Source organism: Odontomachus brunneus, unplaced genomic scaffold, assembly GCF_010583005.1.
Source record: "Odontomachus brunneus isolate Ranch 3 - 2012 unplaced genomic scaffold, Obru_v1 Obru_scaffold_077, whole genome shotgun sequence".
Classification (NCBI taxonomy): Eukaryota; Metazoa; Arthropoda; class Insecta; order Hymenoptera; family Formicidae; genus Odontomachus; species Odontomachus brunneus.
In genome coordinates, this window is record NW_022639527.1 from 312,040 (window position 1) to 332,699 (window position 20,660).

The 20,660-nt window shown below is 35.7% G+C and overlaps 1 protein-coding gene across 7 annotated transcripts in view; it reads right to left on the reverse strand.

Moving 5' to 3' along the window:
- The window catches only part of LOC116847418 (autism susceptibility gene 2 protein-like), a 76,193-nt gene that overhangs the window by 9,651 nt on the left and 45,882 nt on the right, over positions 1 to 20,660 (reverse strand). The gene's annotated exons all lie outside the window — the stretch shown is intronic.

Genomic DNA, 20,660 nt, shown 5'->3' on the forward strand with positions numbered 1-20,660 from the left:
GCTGCCGTTGGTGGGGAGAGCGATGAAAGAGTGCGCGGGGAGGGGGAGGGGCGACGCGAGGAAACGAGAAAGATAGAGAGAGAGAAGAAACGACATAGGATCGGCGCGGACAGGGGAACGAAGGCAGGACGGCATGGACAGAGAGAGGGAGAGAGGGAGTGAGGGGCGATGAAAGAGGTGGGGAGGGAGAGAGCGAGGAAGAAAGAGAAGACATTGACCGAACGTGCAGCCGCGCGACAAGGCCTCCTTCGCCGTGCCAGGCCAGCTGGAAGGAGCGCGCGATCCGATTGCTCTTTCTCTCTTCTCTCCCATCCCCTCTCTCCCCCCGTACTTCCCCACTAGCCCCCTCCTCGCTCCCTGTGCCTATCTTTTTTCGCGACGCGGCGGCGTTACGCTCTCCTCCGATACGCGGAGCTACACAGGGTGTCGTGCTCCTCTTGTTCCCCTACTCTCCTCCCGCCCTTCTGCCCCCTTTCAGTCTCACGCGCCTCGTCCGTCTCTGTCCGTCCCAGCCGTGGCACGGGTGGGTACCAAAGAAAAGAAGGAAAAAGCCACTAGAGACCTCGCGGTTGGCGCAAAAAACCACCACCACCGCCACCGTTGCTACCGCCGCCGCCGCTCTACCATCAGCACACCACTGCCCAGCAAAAACCACACTCCACCTGCGCACGTGTGCCAACTGCGAGTCGAAACCCCCTAGGACTTGTTCGCCGCGGTCGGGTCGCGTGCTTCTCGCGGTGACGCGAATTAATCAAATGAAAGCTTCGGCCGAATCCGAAGTGTATCCACCCAAGGAAGCGTGTTTCTTCAGTTTGAGAGAGAGATGCACATTGTTAATTTGTCGTTGAGCGACGAGAGAGAAAGAGAGAGAGCAAGAGGAGGTAGGAGATAGAGAGAAAGAAGACAGGTTCCCGCGAAACGATCGTTTCTCGCGTTATCGCGCTGAGCGAGGTGGGCATCATCGCGCCATCAGCAACATCGGTATCTGTTTCTTCCCTCACGAGCGGAGATGCCGAGGCATGATTGATGAGAACGATCACGGTTGGCAAGCTGCTCATTCATTCATACGGCTGAACTGAATCAGCTGACGCGCGCAACGTTCTCGAGATAGTCACACACATTGTGCCACGCGGACGACGCGTGATGTCCCACACGTCGGGTCGTGGAGTATAACCAGCCACTGCGCTAAATGAGACGTCGCCCCAGAAACGGTTTAAACGGCGGGATCGCGGGTATCGATTGTTTTTCGTATGCAGGACCTTCGGGCTATTTTTAAAGGAGACGAGCTAACCGCAGCAGTGGACGCTGTTCCGATGAGCAGCGTTCTCCTTCGTAAAACGACGCGCGGCGAATGATCGAATTTTATTTCACACGAATTTCGGTAAAGAATAAACGCACGGTTATGCACTGATCCGTGTCGATACAGGAAAATATCATAGTCTATCGCGGTTTCACCGCGGTGACAGAACAAAGATCGGAAATTGATAAAGATCCGAGAACACACACATATATACACGATCGTTTTACAGCTTTGAGGTATATGGCGCTGTTAAATGCTGTTTGATGCTATAGAATGGACATATAATAGCTCTTGTTTGTAAATATTATAGGGGCTGCCTCAGGTAGGTAACGCATCTTGGGCAAGTAAGTAGATGGTAGGTAGATAAGTAGGAAGGTATAGATAAGTAGGTAGGGGCGCAAAACTCTGGTGACTCACCCTATGTAATAAAATCCCGCAAAACCGAAGTGCGCTATGATTGGCATTAATATCGTGTTGGACAAGAAGAACGTATACACACCATCGTCGCGTATATATACCGGCAATGATTAAATCCTTTCTCCCGTTTGTTTCGCCTACATCGCACGCAAGAATGTACACGGAGTTTAATTCCGCAACCCCTGGCTTTTGCCCGAGGTATGTCACAATGTCTCTTTCGCAAGAAGCACGCGCACGATAATTCATTGTAGCCGCATAATCGAGGTGCACCGCGCGCTACAGCATGGTATCCCTACTTATACAGGGTGTCTGACAATTATTAATGACGTAACGATCGTGTGCAGATAGACCGTGCCAAACTGTGTGAACACAGAAAAGTCTTCTACATTTTATAAATTTCACAACAAATAAATTTTTTGAAGAATTAATTAAAACTATATCAACGAGTGAGTATACGGGAAATAAGAAGAGCTCTATATGCAAGGCTGCATTTAAAATGGTTAACATCTGTTGACGATTTCCTGCTAAATGAACTCTGTACTCACAGAAAATGTTACAGAAAATAAATTATTAAAATTTCCTGATCTTCTATGTTTTCCAGACGACAATCGAGAATTTTTTATGACCGATATCTTAGATTTTGACGTTTAGAAACAGGAATTGCAGGAAAAGTAGCTTATATTATTAAAAGCAATAAAAACTTGAAGAAGTTTAATAACAAAATAACATCTTAAATGCAAATTCAAGTCAACAAAAATAGATAAATATTGGAAAAAAGAAAGCGATTATGAGAGAAAAGGCAATTGAGTAAAAATACTGAATGGAATATAAATTTTGATTATTTATTTTATTAAGAAGTGAACGAATGAAGATAGTGACGCGTAGCCAATAAACTTACGCGATTGAGCCTGCTAATATTTTCTCAGCGTGGTTTTGAATCTGAAGGCGCGACTGTGAGTAAAGTCCAAAACTCCACATCATATTTTTTCTGATTTTCTCGATTTTTTATATTATTTCCTTGGATTTTTCAGATTTTCCTTGACTAATTAAAATTTCTATGACTTTTCCAGATTTTCTTGATTTTCCAGGTCTGTGTTACAAATATATTATGTGGGAGATTTACTCAAATGGAAGAGAAAAGGGATAAGAAAAAGTGAAAAATATAACCAGTCCTTTTCTTTTCGAGCTGAAAACATTGTCTGCCTGCGTTTAAGGACACATTAAGCGCAAAGATGTGACAATAAGTTCTAAGAATATACTAAAATTAATAACTGGAGTTTACTAGTGCTAGTGATGCTGAGATTTGCAACGAGGATCATAGAAAAACGTGGATCGATCAAAATTTACTAGAAAGAAATTTAGGATTTTAGTTATCCGTTTCTTTCCTTTCGTGCCTGTGCACTAAGTATTGCAGTGAACCTTTAGCAGTGAATCTATAGTGTAGAGAGAGACTGTCTCTTGACAACAGACGGCTCATGATGCTGAACAGTGGAGGTAGGCAGTTAATCTGCACCTCCTTAACCATCTTGGATAAGACCTCGTTTACAGAATTCGTCCTAATACTTCTTGTGCACATATGTGCTAACATTGTTTAATTACATTCCTTAATAACATTCTTAATAATTATTGTGATATTTGCAAAATAGTAGATGATTTTTCTGTCCAACTTGATCTATTCTACCTGCACGCGAGTGTTTTGCCTTGAATTGTCAGACATTCTGTATAGTATATGCAACATTGTACATACATACACATATATTTAGAGCGTCCCGTAATAAAAAAGTGACAATTCACGGTTGATGAACACTGGTTTCTGTCAACGCGATCTCTCATGCACCATTTTACTGTGAGAGGATATATCGACTGTAAGAGCATTTATTCGACAATTTGAGGAGAACGTACTCAATGAAGAGAGGACAAGAAGTAGAGAGAGAGAGAGAGACTGCCTTTGCTAATCTTAAAAATTGCCAGTTATTGCTAAGGCTTCCGGTTTCACCAGTTACCACAGTGAAAGTATACGAATGTTTGCTCAGCGGCGACTTGCATTGATATCCGGGCTATCACTCAGGAAGAAATACGGTGTCATTCGAGTATCTACCACATATGCTGATGTACAAACTTCTCGCTTGTAAAAGAAAAAAATTCATAAGAGTGAATATCTTTGAATCAGTCAGAAGAAATGTTACAAGTAGCAATTATATAAGCGCAATTATTCAAATTATGAGTTGCGACACGCATCGACTAGTTGATATTATAACGAGTTGTTGCATTCATTTTGTTAACCTTCTTTGGGTCAATCTTATTATGAGAGCAACATAAGAACCTAATTACAATTAATCATATGCGTAAGAGGAAAAAACTGCGAGACGGTATGTAATCAGGTGAGCACGGTAACCAAGAGTATGTAAAGAGAAACACCTCGAAGAGAGACTCAGTAAATTGAAACTGTTCTCTTTTTTCGCAAGTCACGTTTCTCGCATTGCTCGAAGTAGCAGCTCGCGCTGCGCGATAAACGCAGTTCTTACGCGTCACGCGGCAATACTTCAACGTGGCATTAGTTTCTTCGTTTATACGTAATACGCAGTGAAGACCTGCCGTTGCGCTACCATCCTTCTCCTCCTTGAGCCTCCATCTAGACTACATAATTCGCATATGCAAATAACGAAATAATTCCAGATAGACACGATCGCAAGATAATTGTTAGTCAGTTTATACGTAAACGTTTATAATCTGTCGATATGATGTCGATGATAAAAAACGTGTAAGGAAAAATCGTAAGAAGCGGATTCAATAATGAATACGAAGAAAAGAATAATAATACATAAATAATTAATAAAAATAAGTAAATGAATCATGAATAAAGCCTAATGCCCACGCATCAGTGTAATTATATAACTGACATCAGCTGACATTCGGTCTATTTGATTGGACGAACCGTATTGGGATCCTAGTGACACGCTTGGAAAATAGCACCGAATCTGTCCGGAAAAACTAACCGTCAAGCTCGCAACAGAGCTCGCCGAGGGTCAAATTTCTCGCTACAGAACGAACTCAGCGGCACATGTATGGTCCCTCGCAAGAAAAACAACTTTAAATCATGCTCCGTGGGTATTGGGCTTAAAAAGGAAAGAGGGAAAAGACAAAGAGAAAGGACGGTGATGTAATAGCTAAGCAAGTGAAACTAAGGCCTGTATTAATAGTCATTATTTGAAATTTTTTTCACGTGAAAAATTCTCAGATTTGAATTCAGATTTAGATCTCAAATTTCCGGATAAATTATGATGTTATAATATATGTTACACTTGTTCGTTTATTGTTATTCCACTGAAAAACTCACATCTAATTCTAAATTCAAATATGAAAATTTTACTTGATACAAGTTTCAAGTAACAACTTAATACGGGCCTTAATCAGTTAATATGAGTTTATATTTAATGCAATGAATAAACAAGATATATTGAAATACTTCGGTATCAACCTTGGATCATCTTCAGCGAAATACAATAAAAAAGAACAATAAACAAACTAATTGCTGCGATTGTAAACAAATATAATTAATAAGGTCCTTATCGACACACTATTAGAAGAGTCTGGCGTTAGTGCCGCTTTTTCTTCCTGTTAAAATTTTTCATAGGACTAAAAAAAAGTTTTCTTGTCTTAATTGATAGATCTAATGTATTAATTATATTGTGTCGATTAGAGAGAGAGAGAGAGAGAGAGAGAGAGAGAGAGAGGGAGAGAGAGAGAGAGAGCGAGAGAGAGAGAGTGAGAGAGAGAGAGAGCGAGAGAGAGAGTAATAATATTAATCTTTAAAATCGCAGAGTTATTCGGTTATTTTAGAATATTCTTCCTATTTTGAGATTTGTTGGGTCGTTTGGAAAATAACGATGGATAATAAAATATAGGACAGTGTCCCATGTTACAATCACTTTTTCTTCAAATGCCGTTATGCCAAGAAAGAAATTGGTACAAGAAAATAAGGAACTCGCATCTTATGCAGCGAGTAATGTTTTTATTTAAGACTTCTGTTCATAAACGTAAAAGACTTCTACACAATTTGATTTATTATACTTACTTTTTTCAAGTTTCATAAGATATTTTTTCTATGTTTATTTTCAACTTATGATTTTCATACTCAAGGAAATTCAATAAGAAAATTAACATCAACAAGTTTTAACATCAGTAACTTTGTAATATCAAAAAGTAAGTTAAAAGTTTTTCTTTTATTTTTACATCTGTTCCATATTCACTATCTGTTCCATATCAGTCCACTTTCCAAGTCTATTTCTCGCAACATGTTTACAAATAATTTTGTGCTGCTGGAATAGTTTATTTTTTCCGTAATAATTCTAAATATATTATAAATAGGGTTGGAAAAATCTAGTGGGTAGAAAAATTGTGATAAATTCCGATTTTTATCGTCCCGGATTTTATCCAATAAAATAAACTAGCAAAACCTATAAAAATGACTATGTTTATACAACTTTATTTATATATTTATACAACAAATAAAAATATATTTCTGCTTTAATTAATAAATCATACTAATCCCTATGGTTAAAAAAATAAAACCAATATAATAATAAAGTACTTTTTAATCCAAATTAACACATAAAATATATTTTTAAAACAAAAGCTTTGGAGATATGCTATTAAATCTTATCTTATATAATTTTTAATGAGGAAAACAACAGTAGAATTAAAAATTTTTATTAGTACAAGTCTGATTCGCGTTTACCTCACTCAACATTTTATAACAAAAAAATAATTTATTTGTTGTATCGACTTCCAATCTATTATGGATTTTATCTTGGATAAAGCTTAAATCAAAACAATCTTTTAATTGACGCGAAACTCATCAGACAGTTATGTAAGTGCATGACAAAATTAATAAAATCTGCAGGAAGATGATTATTTTTACTTAATGCTTTCTATCATGTTTTTATATTCATTTCTAGCTTTTTCAGAAAAGAACGTATTTGGAAAGGTCTCTACTTGAAAAGACATAATTGACATATTTGTTTTATTATTTTTTATAGAAAAGACCAATTTTTACCGGCTTTTTAGGAAAAATATCAGTTTTTTACTGACATGGAAAAAAATTTATTAAAAAAATTTATTAAAAAAATTTGGAATTTTATCAATCTTTTTATAAGATTATAAAAGATTCTTCTATTATAAGAGACATATTGTAAGAGATTTCTGACTGTTATTAGTGAAATTATTTCATTTAATATTGGGTTTCTCGCCTGGAAATTTTTATGAACAAAATGGTGTATATTTTTCTGCTCTATATAATAAAGTCACACAGAGACTGTAAATATTTAAAAAGGTGTCGTCCAGAACCACGGATTGCGACTAGGAATTTTGCGATTTTACGATATATTGCAAATATTGCGATTTTCTTTTCTTGAATCGCAATGCGATACGGATCTTTATCGCAAAATTACCCTTGCAATTTAAAATCACTTATCATTTTAATTAAATATCTACAAATATCGCGCGATACAATCTATGATATTCTATCTCATCTAAATTTATATATTTAGAGGCATAATGGGATTATGTCATTATAACAGTTTTAAAATGTTAAGTTACATTATATCCTTTTATACATGATTTTATATGTACATTTTTTATATATGTTTCAGAAAATTACCAAATATTACATTTAAAATTAATTGTCATTAACATTTCAGTATAAAAGGTATAAAAGGTATAAGTTCAGTATTAAAAAGGCATAAAAAAGGAAAACTTATTGTTTTATGAAAAAAATGTTGTCAGTAAATAATTGTAATTAATTAAACATGCAATAACATATCCTTGTATATTGTATGTTTTAATGAGACACTTTTAAAATGGTTTGAAAATTAATAATTTGTAAGTAAATAAGTTTTGTAAAATGTCTCTTACTTTGCTCCGTGTAGAAAGTATAATAAGATTAAGTAATATTTTTAAGAAAATATCGTTTAACTTCATTATGCTTTCATTTTTAACTATTTTATCACAGTAAAACTTGTATTTTCTAGATGTCTAGTAGACATTTAGTCTAGTAGACATTTTCATCTAATAGACAAAGAATATTTTAATGTAGCACAAAGAGAGATTTGATTAATTTATTTTTAATATTTTTATTATTTTAATATTTTATTTATTTTGAACACTTATTTAAACATTATAGCTCCCATCATGCTCCAGATTCCTTTATGATTAAAAGTCGCGTTGGCGATATAAAATCGTGCGCGATTCAGAATCACATTTGCGATACAAAATTGCGCGCGGCTTAAGATCATATTCGCGATATAAAACTGTGATGAGATTCTTAAAAAAGATCGCGTAGCACAATTTCATAAATCGCATAATTCTAGCTGCGACCCGGTGTGTCTCCAGGCACGCCACAGAAGGGAGATGCACGCGCGGCGCGAAAGGACGCACTCCTGAGCGAGATAGAAACGTCCGTTCCGCGGCACGGCGGGCGAAGTTCCTCGACACGGTGCGAACGCGGAGGGAAGGTCGTTCTCGGACGTTCCACCGGGCGAGCGGGTAGACACGCGCGCATTCGTTCGTTCTTTCGTTCATTCGTTCGTCCATCCATCCGTCCGTCCGTCCGTTCGTTCGTTCGTTCGTTCGTTCGTTCGTTCGTTCGGCCGGCTGGCTACTAAAGTCGTCCGCGCGCGCTGCGTTGCCACGTTTCCCGGGCCGTTTCTGTGTTGACACGACCTGGGCTCTAATCAACCAGCCGCCGCTCCGCAGTCGGCATATACTACTCGCTGCGACACTAATACGCTCTCGCCCGCGTACACAGGTAATAACGGGCAGCGCGTCGACGTACGGCGACGGATACTCCGTCGTCGGCGACGACGCTCGTGCGTTTACTCCCAAAGCGCCTATTAATGCACTGCGTGTGTCGCGCGGGCAGGGCGAGGGCACGGAGAAATGCGGCGGTAGTATATAATGGCGATGATCTCCTCGAATGTAAATGCCTGCAGGGCAAAATCCGCGTCGTCGTTCGTGCTCCGCCAAATGCGAAAGCCGTGAGAGAGTACGATGGCCGGTGAGAATTAGCTACGACAACAGCAATAGCGACAGCAACAATATCTCTCACGAGAGTTCCTCATTTGTGACATTTGACAATGTTATGCTTCCAATGCTGCGTTAGTTCGATGTTGTTACTGTTGTTGCTGGCTCCGCTCTGTCGCGACGCTTGCTGTTGCTGAGCGGCGTGACGATGTGGTATGTAGGGTGCTCGTGTGTGTATAAGTGCGTGCGTATGCGTGTGTATGCGCGCACACACGAAGATCGATTTCCTCGACGCGTTCGAATATTGCTCGGCGACATAGCGCGAATGCGATTACGCGGGGGGTACTTTTGTAAAATGAAATTATGCGAGGTTATCCTCTCGCGTCCGCTACCGTCGCGTTAAGCGGGCTAACGTTAATGTCGTTAAGCGGCGAATTTAATTTAGCCTGGAATCATGAAGTTTACGCGCAGAAAATGATTAAGCGCCGCCGAATTACACCGCGTATGCAAATGCGTCGCAGCGGCTGCGGTGAGTTTGAAGAATTTACACGCGAGCGTGCATTTTTGTCCTGCGCAGAGGGCAAAAGGTATATAAGCGAATTTCACGGATTTAGGGTCACGTTGCTTGCACAAAGGTGCTTCTTTTTTTCCCCCGATTATCTCTCTTTTTTTTGGTGAATCCAGCTGCGCAATCCTGCCTTTCCAATTAAGCGTTAATGGAATCATTGCCGTTAATAATCGCAATCGTTGAGACAACGATCACAAATAGAATGTGAAATTCAAGCGCGCAATTTGACGGATTTAAAGAGCGCGCGCCTCGATGCGTTGCAAGCGAAAGGATATATCCAACTTTAATTTCTTACTACCCGCAAATGCGGCGAAGTTTGTTTTCCTCTGCATCTGCGCGGCCGATGCATTTAGGTTCCAGCCGCCTCGTGTATAAGAGTATATACACACCCCAATACCGTAAATATATATTTCTCTAGCCGCTATAAATCTTAATGTGTGACTCCGGTCTTTTCGAAAGAACCACAATGACAAAGATATCGCCAAGTTAACGCCGACGCGAGACTGTCCTAGTCTACACTCGCGCGAAATATGGTCATTGTTTCGCGCGTTTACGATGTTTACTTCGTATTTTTGCGTTCAACGTAAGTATAAAGTAAGTGGTCGTAAATGGTTATAAGTGATTACGAAAACTAATCAGAATAAAGCAATCAGTGAATAAAACATTCTGATTGGTTGGCTCTTATGTTCACGATCACGTTTACGCAATTGTAGAATGGCCTTAAGATAAAAATACCAATGTCTCGACACGTATCCAATTCTGAACATTCTTATATTATATTTCGCTCTTTAAATACAAATATTTAAACTTTCAACATATAGAATATATACACACATATATGTAGAGAGTATATAATTCTATTTATACTCCTTAAAATTTAACTCCTTAAGGGCCGATTTTTCCAACCTCTTGGTAAACTAATAGTTAAATCATATGCCTGTCTTTGTTTAATTTAAAGAAAAACAAAGATAGATATATAATTTAATTGTTAGTTAACTTACCAAGAGCTTAGAAAAATTGGCTCTAAGTGATATGCCTGGAAATGTTAATAGGGAAATATTAAATTCCTCTTAATTTACTAATTAAACTGTTGTACTTTTTTAACTCGCGTAGCAAATGCAAATGAAAATTAGATATTTTATATAGTTTTTAAATTTTTTTTTCAAAGAAAATAGCAATAAAGAGAAAATCTAAATACATTTCTAAAAAAAATACAGCCCAGGAGAATCGCGCAGTTATTTTAAATCACCGTTAAAGAAATTAAATATTTATATTTAAATATTTAACCTCTTTTATATTAAATATTTATATTTAAAAACCCAAAATAATAAGAATGTTCAGAATCAGACATTGGTATTTTTATCTTATTCTCGTTTGCGAAATGGTTCAAGTAGAATTTTTTGCCAATCCAGTTAGCATCAAATAATTATTATTACGAGTCATTCACAAGCTTGCGCGAAAATCTGTTACGATAGGAGTGACAATATATAAGACGCTGACGTCAGAACAGCAGCGGATGATTAAAAAAGAAAAAAAAATATATAAGTATCTTTATTAGATTATTATCTATCTTATCGCAAAATATAACGTAATCACTTATATTACATTCTTATCTGTCAAAATATCAAATGTATAGTAAGAATCAGATAAGAACAATACTCTTATCTTATCTATAATAAAGAATCAATATTTACAGAATATACTGTCACTTCGGCACCTGTCATAACCGATTTACCACGTAAGCCCGTAAGCGGAGATTCGCAATCGCGACGATTTCATGCGTTTCCAGCTTTGCCGGGAAAGGAAAGAAATATGCTCAAACGCTTTTTCTGCAAAGGAGCGTACACGGAGGTGCCGCCGAATTATATTCGTTCATCAGTAGTAGCCGAGACGGAAAGCCTCTGCACGCTTCGACGGGAAAGATTTTCCGGAAGAGCGGCGAGAGAACCGAAAGAGATAAATCACTCGATAAACACGCGGCTTATAACGAGCGTTAAATTTGACAACACAACATTCTCCTTTTTGCCGGCACACCGCAAATCGCACGCACACGCACACGCACGCGCACGCGTGCATTCATCGAAGAATGTATTGCACACACGCGCGCGCACACATGCACACATACGCACACACATCACACACGCGTATTTTCTGACGAATGGCTCTAACGTGTAACGGACATATGGTTTGACGAAGATTTCGGCCGCTTGCCAGTGGCGAATTGACGTCCGCGCGGCGAAACGACGCCCGCTGGCGACGGTCCAGAAGTTATACGAAAGTAAACACGTATCATCGCGCAGCATTGTTTGCACTCGGAGTTATACGGCCGCTCGCCGTGCCGTATTTCCGCGCGTTTATTCGCGGACGGACGCGCGCGAGAGCTTCCCGAACGGCGGCGAGACGTAATTCGTTCATCGGAGTGCGCGCGCACCTCGAAAATCCGGCTGTAGGGATGTGCGATTTTGCGATATATCGCAAGGACACTGCGACTCTTTTTTCTTGAATCGCAACGCGATACACAGGACCTTTATCATAAAATCACGCTTGCAATTTTCAAAATCAAATACCACTCCAATCGTATTTGCAAAAAGATATCGCCATTCATTAAATGTTTACATATAGAAATGGTAAAACAAAAATTATTTTTACTTCCTCTCTCACATGATTTAAATATTATAAGTACATAATTGGTGCAAATATGGCTTATTTTATTAAAAACTTTTAACACGATATACATATAGTATATTTAATTAATCTGCTCAAAATTCAATCCTCTTTATTTATTTTATTGAAAATTTTATAAAATATGATATTTAATGGCGTAAAACTAAAAAAATAAAATTTTAAATTATTCCAGACAATAATGCAGTGCATATAGAAATATTTATTTATGACAAGATAAAGAGAATATATATGCTAGTTTCTTATATGTATTTTTATATATATACATTATTTTTATGTATGTATGTTTTCATATTTAGTCTCATTTTTTATAATTTAATTTATTATGTCTAATTATAATTTAATTTATTATGTTTTAAGAAATATATTAGTTAATATAATTATTTAATATATTTCATATAATAAAGAATATTCTGTACAATCCTTTTTATATTGTACCAGTAGCAAGATCGGTTTGGCATGCAATAAAAAACGATATAATTTTTCGTCTTACAGAGATACTTTTTAGATACCTTTTTTTCTGAAAACCTATTACGAATTTTATTAGAAAATTTCCATGATGCTACATTTAGACGCGCTACATAATAAATTCTTTTCTGTGTAATAACGATTAGAATTTTTGTTTTCGACCGCATGATCAGCTAGCGCTACTTGTGACTCATCAAAAGTTTCTAATGTAACAAAAACATTTTTATTTATCTGTAATTATTTTTTTTGTTTTTGCATAGCAGAATTCTTTTACTATAGATCTTGCAAAATCTAGCATGATTTGACAGCGGAACTCGTTTAGAACGAACCAAGACGCAACGTGAAACTGGTGTCTCCACCAGTTTGTCCGAGCTCATTTTTTCTGCTTTAATGAGCAGAACTGTTTGTTTGACTTATCAGGAACTCTAAAACCATTAAAAAGGAAGGCAGAACTCTAAATAGCTTTCCGCGAAGTGAGACGCCAACTTCACACGACAAAGGCGGACAGTTGAACATACATTACCGAGCAGCAGCTCTATGTGTCTTCTTGTAGTCGACATTTCAAAGAATATTTTGATACAGTACAAAGAGAAAGTAGATTTATTTATTTTTAATATGTTTAACTTTTATTTGAACATTATGGTTTATTTAAACATTGTAATTTAAAAAAAAAATCGCATCGCGATACACACAATTTCATATAAATCCCGCATATCTATCGTAATTTGTTCATTAGTGAACGCGCGCGTGCGCGCGCACCTCGAAAATCCGGCTAGCGGATTTTTGTCGACTTCGCGCGCCGTTTACCACCAGAATTCGAATGCGATCGCGTGGTCGAGATCTCCGCGTGATTCGAGTGGAAACTTTCGACGCCCGACATTCGAACGGTAGCGCGGGAAGCGTTGTTTTCACTTTCACGCTTACGTTGCTTAGGTCGAAATAAACCTCTTGATCAGTCTGCGAATTAATCATGAAACTTTGTTTCGCGGCCTGCGTCTCGTCGTCGCTCGGTGGCACCAAACGCACACGTGTGTGCTTATTTGTTTCAGTGCGATTTGAACACTTCCTTTCGATGCAGTTCGGAATACAACTGTTGGGCCAATGAGGGAAATTAACCCTCAAAACGGACTCATAGAGGCCTGTTACAACGGCAGCCTAAAACCAGTTCAGTAACTACCGTAATTAGTGAACTCTTGAATCCGATTGGAGTATATTTCTAGATCTAGAAGAATATACCGATCGGATGCGCGAGTTTACTAAATGCGGTTGTTACTAAATCGATTTTAGGCTGCTGTGTAAACATAGGTCAAAAGTGTCCCAGCGATTTCAACTACGTGAGATTTCCCAGAAGCCTGCGTCCTCTGACCGGGGTGTCCCTAGTGATGAGCAGGCCTACAGGCCCAGTGGGACCGTTTAGTTTCTTTTCATCTTCCGAGTTATTCAAATCGGCGGCGGATACAAATGACCCGTGAGTCCGGTTTTCGTTGTTTATAAGGCGAATTTTGAAAAATTGTTTTAAGTACTCATTTTTCTGCTAAAAATAAACGTATTTTGAAAATGTGAGTAACAGAAGCTGCCATTTTTATAAGGTTTTTTGTGCAAAGCGCATGTAAAAGATTATTTTTAAGCTCATGTCAAATATGAAATGTCTTTTCTTTGTACTTACAATGTTTACAAGTATTTATATTTTATGATATATTTTATAAAAACGCAAAAAATATGCAAATTATTTTTATAATTTTAATGTACCTTTACTTCTCCTGCAATATATTTTGATTTCATACACTCTAATAATTACAATTATTTCATAATTTTTGTCTTCGACTGTACGCTTTGTACTAAAGAACTTCCGAAGCATTTCTTCTATAAGTCAACTTTAAAGAAACTTTAAATTTGTTCAGATATATCATGCTCATACACGTATGAGCAGTATATCATGCTCATTTCTTCTTAAAACACAATAAATATATAATAAATTTCTTCTTAAAAAAATATATAATAAATATATAATAAATATATAATAAATTTCTTCTTAAAACACAATAAATATATAATGAATAAAAACAAATATATTCAAAATAAACTGTTATTTAATTCAATAGCTTGGGTATTTAATTAACACTTCAATGAACTTCCGCGAATCTTTTCAAAATTTTCTGAGTACATTAATATTATTTAATATATAAGGTACGGATATAAAAAAAAATAGATGTATGAGTCTCCGGTTCACGTTAACGGAAAAGAACAGTCTGTTTTGAAGGGGTTAACATTTTGGAATTAATAAAAGAAAATTTTTTCGTTGGACTATCTATTTCAAACTACGTTCTAAACTACGCTCGAAAAGTATTCAAACCGTGTCGAAAAAAATGTATACACTCATTTGTGAAATGTTTGAACACATTTTTTCTAATGAAGATAGGAATGCATGAAATGTTTACGGTTGCGAGTTACTATTCACGAGCCTGTGCGGCTCGTCATGAGCAATTTGTCATGACAGCAGCTGAAGTGACAATACATGAGACTTCTGACATCACAACTGCAACGAAGGGTTCAGAAAAAACCTAAATGCCTTTACTTATTGCATTTTATGTATTTAGTATATTTAATTCATTTGATAAAAATATAACAAAGGACTAATTACACATTTACACCATGTACTGTCATTTTGGCTTTTTTTATAACAGATTGTTCTGTAAACTTGCAGAGTAAAATTACACATTACGTTTCACAATAAAGGTCAATAATAATCAATAAAGTATCAATAAAAATAAAAAATATGAAAGAAAAAAATTATTTTTTTATTACTTTCAATGAGGTTTTCAACATCCTGTAATATAAAACGTTCTGTGTTTATGGCAATACGCTTTTGCACATATAATACAAAGAAAATAAATTCAAAGAAAATAAAGACAAAAAAGACATAAAGAAAAAAATAAATACAAAGAAAAAAAATAATCTAAATGTGAGGAACATCTAACTGATTCATGCTACTTGCCGAAACAAGATTGACATTGCATCCAAAATCATCTTTAAAATTTTGAATTATAGCAGTTTCCAACATATTTCACACTTCTTGGGTCTCTTCGTTCGACAATTCATCAGAACTCGAATCTAAGCGACATCTCGCAACAATTTTCATATATAATTTCGCTCCAAATTTATAAATAACATATATAAGTGAAGTAACATATATAATTAGTGAAGCACACACATATTATACATATATTATAATTTTTCGTAGTACAAATTGCTTTTTCCATAAAATATTAGAGATAAAGAATTAGTACAAACGTAAGTAAAATTGTAGAGTCATTTTAAACGGTTCTCGCGTGAATAAGTAATGCATGTTATAAACTATTTCTAACAGAAATATGTATTTCTAGATAACTCACCTAAGTATACCCTGCAATTTTAAAACTTTTTTTTCGATATATTTAATAGCGATCTGCGACATCGAAGGCCGCTCTGTATTCTGATTCACCAAGAGATCTGGAGATGCTACTTTTGCGTCGCTCCCACGTTCATACTGAGAAAAAAATATTTAAAAATTAACAAGTATTTATTAGATGGATATCATTAACATATTTAACTAAGTTAATATTATTTTCATTTAAACCGAATATTGCTTACTTGGTTTAAATAAACAATACTTGAGGTTTAAATGAAGAGAATTTTGATTTAAGTAAATATATTAATGGTACGCATCTAATAAACATTTGTTAATTTTTAAATATTTTTTTCTCAATGTAGTTTTCGAGAAAAGAATGGAACCTTTAGTCAATTGGGACGTATTGTGTAGTTTCACTCTAAGCAGTTGCTTAATTGCGATTATTTGATAATACGCTGCCAACTTCATTGATTAAAATATGTCCAGAACGTTTCGCAAACAAGCGTATACCCGGACGATTTGACGATTTGAGTATTTTTTTCTTGATGCGATTTATAACGTAGTACATGGCCCAATAAAAGAACTTAACCTTTTGGAATTAACCAAAGTCAAATCCCATTCTTATTGGACAATCGGTTGCGTTCCAAACTGCATCGAAAAAACCGTATTGGAACCAAGTATATGTAGGATGTACCAGAATAACCTTCGAAGTTCTTGTGGAAGCATAGTAAAATATAAAAGTCCTATACCGTTTTGCGATATTCGCAATAATTATCGAAATATTAATTAAAGAAAATTTCTGAATGATCATGCGAGATATAGTAGATGAATTGTAGTGGTGACATCTGTCATCATATACATTAGGTCAATCAATTTGACAAAATGTCCTCTACGTTTTTTCTAATAACTTTATAGATTTTTAATTATTAATTAAAGAACATTAATATATTATCGTGGATGACCATCCGTCAATCTTCTCTTATTAATAATTAAAAAGTAAGAAAGTTATAAGAAAAATGGTAGAGGACTTTTTTGTTCACTTTGATCTACAAGTACATGATAGTAAACGTCGTTACAGCTCATCTACTATATCTTGTATGATCATTCACAAATTCTTTAGGAAAATGCAAGAAAATGCAGTACTAAAAAGTTAATTAAAAAATTCTGAAAAAATTTTCAGAGCTCTATGAGAAAAAAATAATTTTTATCTTTTGCTATTTTTCGATAAAGTTAATAGAATTCGAGTAAAAAATTATTGAAATCAATAATTTTATAAGTATTTCCGTAAATATTCTTAGAAAATAGTAAATATTCTTAGAAAATAGAAATCGTATAAAAATGTTTTCAAACAAAAGTTGTTTGTTTCTTTACGTAGAATAAAATTCTGTAATAAAAAATATGTTTCTATTTAAAAAAGCAAAGTTGACCTCGACCTGACGTTGGCGGTACCACGCAAGGTTAAACCAATGGTACCTTCTTATGTCCTCCATCCAACCATATAACTTTTGTCTGAAACATTTTTACTGAATATCCTTGACTGAAGAATTATCAGGGTACATCTTTAAAAGTGGGACACCTTGTAAGCACAGAGATATCAGCTTTTATGTTCACTTCAATCCGTACTGTGCCTTCATAAGAGCTTCGGAGGTTGTTCTGGGACACCCTGTATACACAGTCGTTCGCGAAGTTCGGGAGAGCAGGACGCCGAGATGTTACGCGGCGGTATTTATCCGGCGTGGGCGCACACGTTCGCGGAATAATAAACGAAAGGGAACCAGGGTGTTGTTTGGTCTAACTGGAGCGAAACACGAATGCTTGTTTAAAAATATTGTCAAGATACGTCGAGAGGGGCGGGAGGATGAGGAAGAGAATACAGGAACGTCGTCGTGGTCGTCGTGGTCGTCGGCGGCGTCGTCGTCATCGTCGTCGTCGCGACGACAGGAAAAGTTCTTATCACGAACGGAACGATGCGTTTTCGTGACGCATGGCACGACGGGACAAACAGCGAGAGGAATGCACGATTACGAGCGGCGCGACGAGTTTTAACCTCCCGGCGTTGCTTCAGCCGAAAAAGTCGCGCGTCGTTACTCAGCCGGTGAATTTACGATCCCTCTCTATTAAGGTCGACCCGCCGCGCGCGTCAGCGGCGTATCGGATTTGGCGCTGTGATTCGTGCACACACGGAAAAAAAAGATTTGCTAATATATAGACAATTAAAATTATTAACTGCAGGAGCAAATTTTCTTGCTTTCATAGCAAAGTTATTTAGTTGTGATAGCTAAAAGATTTGCTAATATATATATTAGCAAATCTTATAAAGCAAGAAAATTTGCTCCTGCAGTTAATAATTTTAGTTATCCATATATTAGCAAATCTTTTTTTTCCGTGCAGTAGAGGATGGACAATGTTTGAAAACAAATCCATGTTCCGAATAAAAAAAAGAAAATTGTATAGGTATCGATTACATTATACAAGGATTTTATTAAGTAACACGCAAAAGATGATTCTAATAGGTTTTTCTTTCCGTTTATTAGAAATCTAAAATAAAAAATGTCCTAGCACGTCAGGTTGATAAGAACAACTAGGTTAAACAGTTAAAATAACTCGTTTTTAGTTAATTTTGAAGTTATTTAAAGAAAAAATAAAACGTCATAGAAATTCGAAAAAATCTGCGTTACAGAAAAAATTATTTCATGTTACATATTTATTTTCACTTTAAGGTTGTAGTTTAAAGTGCAAGCTTTGGTTTAAGCTATTTCCCGAATTTCTATGATGTCTCATTTTTTTGTATACAATTTCAAAAATGGCCAAAAACGAGTTGACTATTTAACCCAGTCTCATAAACTTGATGTGCTGAAACATTCTCGATTTCAGATTTGTAATCAATGGAAAAAAAATCTATCAGAATGTGAACATTTCGCATATCATTTAACATGAAGAAAGCTTAAAAATGTTGTACAGTATTATTTACTAAAACAAAAATTGGATTTTCGATTAAACACGTTTTATTTTGCTAAGAAAAAGTAAATTTTTAAATCTTAAAATATCTTTTTCTAGAAATTTTGCCTCGTTGCACATTTTTTCTGTATACAAAGTATTTCTAAATAAAAAACGAAAAACTTTAGGAGAAATATTAGGAGATAATTCTTTGTCGAAAATTAAGAGAAATTTTTTATATAAACTCTTTTTTATATATACTCTAATAATAATTTTTTATATGTACTCTTATATCCCCTTCTCCCCCGAGTTATATGACTCCCAAGAGAGAGATAAAAATTAGGTTTTTATTTTTTCCTAAATGTTAGAAAAATAAAAAAAAATGATATTTAGTTCCTTATTAGTAAAAAGGCTGCTTATTAATATTTTCTTAATCTCGTATCGTCAAAAGGGGATGGAACTAGCAATTCTTCTATTAATTTTTTTATTAAAACTTTTTAAAACGGACCAGAATGTATGATTGTCTAAACATGTTAGAAAGCTTGATTCTTTTATAAGCTTTTTAATTTCTTTTAATTTTTCGTAAAACTACTAGTTTTCAAATAAAAAATAAAATATATTATCGTGCATACGATAATCCACATTAAATTATATTTTTAATGAGTTTAAAAGTGTCTAGTAAGCGGTTGTCAAATTGGCAATTTGCTTTGCATTAAAATTTCATTTTTTTAATTTTCCCAACATTTAAGAAAAAAATAAAAACTTAATTTTCACTTCTTTCCTCCTTTGGAGGAATATAAATCCTCAGGAAAAGATATAAAAGAATATATTTATATAAAAAACTCTTCTTAATTTTCGACAAAGAATTGTTTTCTAAAGTTTTTTCTCGCACTTATTTAAAAATACTCTGCATTATACTTGCGCAACGACAATGTAACGATAACGACACTGTCGTTAGAAGTTACAGAATAAGTCCACTATAGGTCTATTCTGTAACTTCCTAATGACAATGTATTACTAGCGTGACATGTCGTTGTACATCTCTTCTACCATATATCATACCTGCGCCACATAAGCCTAATGATAACGATAACTGTCTAATGATAACGATAATCTAATGACAACTGCCGTTAAAAGTTACAGAATAAGCCTGTTCGTACTCATAGTCAGACCTTATATTTAAGATCATTTTAAGTCCGTGCTAAAATACGGATTGTTTTATTGGCTGCGAAGCAGATAAGACGATTAGAAGATAAAATAAAGGCGATATTAAATTTAAAATCAGACTATAAATACGTAAATAATTCATAAAAAACGTAAATAGCAAAATTAATTTGCCGACATTGAAAGAAAAAAGTCGAGCATCGATTAAGCGAATGAAAAAATAACCGACTGAAAACATCGAATGATTGAAAAAAAACTATCAGTTATTTCGATTAATCGACAAACATTGCCTATTTCTAGTCGGTGGTTGGCGAGATGCAACGCTCGTTTCTGCAAAAATAAAATATCGACGCGTTGTCTGTCGGAGAATGATGACGGCAACTACGAGAGAGCGCACACGACAGGACATAATCGTAGGATATATTGTTAATTAGTTGCGTAAACTGGAGCGTCCTCTGTTGCTCCTTCTCGACTTCCGCGCGAAAACGTTCTCTTTTGAGAATAGTTTAATTAGTAGTTTGAATCAATAGTGATGTCTACATAGTTAAATTAATAAAGGATAAGTCAATTAATGTGTAAATTAATATCCGAGTTGTACCATGGATACTCATGCATTGTTTACTAATTGTAAACTAGATGTCCAATAAGGTATTATTATTGTTCCACGGAGAATGAAGATTGATTGAATTAACTAGACAATAACGCAGCTTGTCTAA